The sequence below is a fragment of the Dama dama genome, chromosome 4, assembly GCF_033118175.1.
Source record: "Dama dama isolate Ldn47 chromosome 4, ASM3311817v1, whole genome shotgun sequence".
NCBI classification, from domain to species: domain Eukaryota; kingdom Metazoa; phylum Chordata; class Mammalia; order Artiodactyla; family Cervidae; genus Dama; species Dama dama.
Window position 1 is genome coordinate 63399371 of NC_083684.1, and position 6000 is coordinate 63405370.

Here is a 6000-nt window from a genome sequence, read left to right on the forward strand (position 1 = left end):
ACCAGGGAAGTCTAGAATGGCTTAAACTGATTCCTGTGAAGGTGTTTGGAAATCTATAAAAACTTACACAGAGCAACTTGCCTGGCGGTCCAGTGGTTAGAACTTCAGGCTCCCACTGCAGGGGTCATGGGTTCCGTCCCTGGTCTAGGAACTAAGATCCCACAAGCCACACAGTGCAGCACCACCCCCCCCCAAAAAAAAAAAAAAACAGAGAAACTTACACAGGTTGGCATCACTACCATCATTTTAGATGTCATTACTAGAAGTGGTCTCAAGAACCGTGATGTTTACCAGTCCATCCATTTTGTACATGACAGAGCAGTCACCTAGGAAACAGAGAAGGAAGGGGAAGAAATAATTGTTCAGAGAGTCAGTGGCTACGTTATAGCCTGCAATTATGACTACAGAGTGCCACGTGCCTCTGTAGCTAATATCTTTAATTCTCACAACGTTGCAGCATTTGGTATTATTTTACCCTGTTTTCTAATCAAGAAACCAAGATATAGAAATGATGCAATGTGACCAAAGATACGAGATACAGTTGCTACCAAAAACAAGAGAAATTTTAAAACACAGCACACTAGATTGGGATGGTACAGTTTGAGAATCCCCAAGACCAACCTCAGGCTCAATAACTCACAAGGTCTTACAGAATTCAGCATAACTGTTATATTCATGGTTACAGCTTATTATAGCAAAAGGACATTTTGCTATAAAGGACATTTTGAGCAAAAAGGACATTTTGCTCTGCTGAGATTAAAATCAGCAGAGGTGGGGACTTCCCTGGCTAAGAGTGGTTGAGAGTCTGAGCTTCCTTTGCAGGGAGCGAGGGTTCAATCCCTGGTCAGGAAACTAGGATCCCACATGCCAAGCGGCCAAAAAAGAAAAAAAGAAAAAAAAAAAACTAATTTAAAAAATGTAAAAATCGGCAGAGAGCAGAACATCTAGGGCAGGATGTAGGAGGGACCAGGAGCCAGCTTCCAGTTGTCTTCTCTGTGTGGACAGAGCTCCTCTTCTCCTTGTTGTTCAAAGTGTGGCGACAAGCAGGGTATTTCCAAGCAGGGAAACACTGAAATTTGGCGTCCAGGGTTTTTACTGGGGCTCAGCATGTTAAGCATGGCTGACCATCCCCTTGGCTGACCTTCACCTCCAGCCCCGCCAGAGTTCAAGTGGATTCTGCGTAGCCCAAGGCTCCCTCGTAAATCACTCTGTTAGCATAACTGTCTGGTGTGGCCCCAGGCCCCAAGTAAACCAAGACACTGGTCATCACCAGACAGAACATTATCAGGGCTCAGCGCTTTCCTCGCAGCAGCTGGGCAAGAGCCAAGTCTTCCTAGGATAAGACTGATCCTTTAATGCACAGGTAGGATACTAGAGGGGTTTCCCAGGTGGCGCTAGTGGTAAAGAATCTGCCTGCCAATGCAGGAGACATGGGTTTGATCCCTGGATGGAGGAGAGCCCCTGGAGGAAGGCATGGCAACCCTCTCCAGTATTCTTGCCTGGGAAAGCCCATGGACAGAGGAGACTGGTTGGCTACAGTCCACAGGGTCGCAAAGAGCTGGACATGACTAAAGCAACTTAGCACGCACAGGATACTAGTGGATGAGATGAGTCTATTTTTCAACTTGAATCTCTCCGCACAGGGTTACTAGAAGTCAAGAAGATACTGGTGGAAGAGAGCTGGTGCTCTGCCATCTCTTGCGTATTTGAATTTCCTGAAGAATCCCCAAGCAGCTCCACTACCCTGGGCGCCCCACTCAGTAAAACTATCAGCTCCTCTGTAGCTACAAATCAACCCAGCACTCCCCTCGATGGTAACACCCAGGACACACCTCACACTGTTTGGAGTTTTGAAGAGCCAGAATGTACCCACCTGACCCACAGCATACTCAAAAGAGACACTAGGACATATCCACTCTATACCAATCTAGGAGAACACAGGAGTGCTTTCCTGAGGGACAGTATCGAACTCCTAGTCTCAGGTGAAATTCAGTCTCATGAAGCGGATTGTTTAGAGAGAAGGAACTCCAGATCGCATCTTGGTTAGTGTGTGGTTTTTGTTTCACCTGGTGCCGGGCTTTACAAAACCTTAGGTATTTCATTCTTACAACCATCATACAACGTGACAGACACAACTGATAAGACCCTCTGCTCCCCAAATAGGAATGGCAAAATGGGGGTTAGTGACTTGCCCGTAGCATCCAGCCAGTAAGAGTTGGAGGCATAAATGATCATAGATCATCACGGAAGGGGCAGAGCCTAAGGGGAGAGATGGATTGGCGGGGAGGAGACAGAGTAGGAGCTGGCCCAAAAAAGTCTAGGCTGGGAGACAGGTAAAGAATCATGTTGTTGTTGCTCAGTTGGTAAGTCGTGTCTGAGTCTTTGCAGCCCCATGGACTGCAGCACGCCGGGCTCTTCTCAGAGACAATGTAGATTCTCAGAAAATTTGCTGATCTTCAGTCTTGAAAAGTCAGGGTTCTGGTTGAAAGTCTGCTACCTGAAGCAACTCTCTTCAGTTTGGTCACCTAGACACAGGTGTGCCTGCTCCGTGTAGAGAAGGGAGATACACTTATGAAAAGCCACCCAGTAATCACAATCCCAGCTTCGAGGGGGTGGTCAGATTAGGGGAGCGGAACCAAATCAGCTTCCCTGGCGGCCCAGATGGTAAAGAATCTGCCCGCAATGCAGGAGACCTGGGTTGGACCCCTAGTTTGGGAAGCTCCCGGGGAGGAGGGAGTGGCTACCCACTCCAGTATTCTTGCCTGGGAAATCCCAGAGGAGCCTGGTAGGCTACAGTCCATGGGGGTGGCAAGGAGTCAGACACGACTGGACAACTTGCCCTTTTCACCAAATCGGCTAATGGGTGGGAAAGTGCTTTGCCAGCTGGAACACTGAACATCACTGAGGTGTCCACGAGGGCCCCTTGTCTCCAAGTCTGGGGTCTCTCTCTTCCAGACCTGACCCAGAAAGCAGAGCTCCATGTCCCAGGAACTCTGGCAGTTGGGGGACCTGTAACCTTGGCCTGTAGCTTCAGAGGCACCTGCAAAGAAACCAAATCCCTCTTCCCGTCCTGGAAAGGGCCCACCGTGTCCGCCGGCACAGACGGCTCCAGCAACTCCTCCCCTCCCGTCTTGTGCTGCGCTTCACCCTGAAACCCAAGGACCGCCATACCACCCCTGGGTGCTGTCTGAACATCTCCTCGGCTCACCTGCCTGGAAGTAGCATGGTCAGGCTCCAGGTGGCCTGTGAGTGCTGGTGGGCGAGGGACGATTCAGAGTCTGGGAGGGACATGGACCCAAGAGAAAGACCCTCGTCCTGGGCTGGGGGACAGGAGTGGTCTGGGGAGCAGTCACACCTCCCCCTAGCTTCTGGAGCTGTAAGACCAGAAGTAAGCGCTGAGCTTGGGTGTGAAGGGGATGAGGAGAGAGGATGAAAGGGGAACTAGTCTGAGTCGCAGCCCCTCGGGGCTTCCTGGGCTCCCAGAAGTCACAGACAAGGAGAGGACTGCGGCCTGGAGGAGGCGGAGACGGAGTCAGGATGCTTGCTGACTCCCGGCCCTCCTTCCCCGCAGCCCCGGCCAGGCTGCTCTACTTTTCCTGTTCCTGGAAGAAGACTCTGCAGTGCAGCTGCTCCTTCCGTGGGGTCCCCACTCCCTCCGTGCGGTGGCTGATGGGAGGTGAGCCTGTGGATCTGAACAGCCTGAATGAGAACTTCCAGGTGACTTCCAACATAGCTGCCCCTTGGGTCAACAGCACCATCAGCCTCCCCGGGGAGCCAGAAATAGTCACAGGCCTCCACTGTGAGGGGAGGAACCAATACGGAATCCATACCTCAAGCATCTTCCTGATACCCCCAGGTAAGTGTGCAGGGGTCTGGTGACTGGGCTAGAATGACAACACCCAGGGACCAGAATGAGGCTGGATACAGGGCTTCCCTGGTGGCTCAGATGGTAAAGAATCTGCCCAGGTTCGATCCCTGGGTCGGGAAGATCCCCTGGAGAAGGAAGTGGCAACCCACTCCAGTATTCTTGCCTGGAGAATCCCATGGACAGAGGAGCCTGGCGGGCTACAGTTCACAGGGTCTCAGAGTCGGACACGACTGAACCTTTCTCACAGAGCCAGCGGAGAGAGTAGAGGCTCAGACTTTATAGCCGTAGGAGAAAACTTGCTCTCACTTCTTTTTGATTCCAGATAAGAATTCACTTTCTAATGTGCTGGCGAAAGGGCTGATCCAGGGCGTTGTGTACGGATCCATTGCAACAGCGCTATTCTTCTTCTTCCTTGTCCTCCTTGCGTGAGTATCAAACTAAAATCCACCAGCAAGCTTTCCCCAAAGTCCACTACATTTACTCATGTAAATGTACTTTACAGTAAAGTACTACATTTGTAGTACCTGTAGTACATGAAGTACCTGTAGTACTGCTTTACTACATTGCTACATGTAAAGTACTACATTTACTTTATTTCCTTCCTTATGATTCTTTCAGTTTTGTCTTCCCTCTTGATACAGACTCTTACATCAGCCATCTTCTTCTCCAGTTTTCCATTTAAAGGCTATAAACTTCCCTCTATGCATGACTTTAGCTGCGTCTCACAAATTTTAATATAAAGTCTTCTATTATAATATAGTCAAATACCTCTAATTTCTGTTAAGATTTTTTTCCATCCATGAGGTTTTTTTTCAAAGACACATCAATATTTTCTAATAATCCTCTTTTCCTTATTTCTATTTAAATCCAGTAAGTTCAAAGAATATACTATGCATGATTTCAGTTCTTTATTTCTTTGTGGCAGAATTTTTGCTTAGTGTTTATAAATAAATATTCCATGTGGACTTGCATAGAATATGCACTCTACACTTGTTGAATGCAGCATTTATATAAATACAATATATTGTAGAGGTATACGTATGGGCTTCCCAGGTGGCTCAGTGGTAAAGAATCTGCCTGCAATGCAGGAGACGTGGGTTTGATCCCTGGGTTGGGAAATCCTCTGGAGAAGGAAATGGCAACCACTCCACTGTTTTGCCTGGGAAATCCCATGGACAAAGGAGCCTGATGGGCTACAGTCCATGGGGTCACAAAAGAGTCAGACACAACTGAGCAACTAAACAATAACTGTGTGTGTGTGTGTGTGCGCACGCTGAGACAAGCCACAAATATCAGAGAGCAAACTAAAGACAGGTGGGCATGAAAAAATTCTGATGGTCATAAGGCAACAAAACATGTTAAATATAAAATGCTGATGCTGAATATAAAAGTTAGTCTTGGGGAACTCTGGGGTCTTCATGTTGTTGTTTAGTGGCTAAATCATGTCCAGCTCTTTTTGATGCTATCTAACCATCGCATCCTCTACTGTCCCTTTCTCCTTTTGCCCTCAGTTTTTCCCAGCATCAGAGTCTTTTCCAGTGAGTTGGCTCTTCACATCAGGTGGCCAAAGTATTGAAGCCTCAGCTTCAGCATTTCAGTCCTTCCAAGGAATAGTCAGGGTTGATTACCCTTAGGATTGACTGGTTCGATCTCCTTGCAGTCCAAGTTTGCTTTGGTGTCTTTTATCATTTCTAGAAAAATTCTCAAACATCTCTCACAGATTGCCTCTGCCATTTCCTTTCAGATCAGGGTTCTCATTTTGTTTTGGGATTTTAAATATATATGCATTTATTTATTTACTTGGCTGTGTTGGGTCTTCATTGCAGCATGCAGGGTCTTTCATCGAGGCATACAAACTCTCTGCCAGAACTACTGGCAGGCGCTCGGCAGTTGCAGAATACGGGCTAAATTTCCCCGCGGCATGTGGGATCTTATGTTCCCACACCAGGGATTGAATCTGCGTCCCCTGCATTGCAGAGCAGATTCCCAACCACTGGACCACCAGGGCAGTCCCAGGGTTCTCATTTGATATGTGTTAAACCTTCTTTCTCTTTCTCTCCACCCCCCCCCCCCCCCCGCCACCTTACCCTGTCTCTCCTGTATTTTGTAAGTAAAGTAAACAAGTGCTAGGT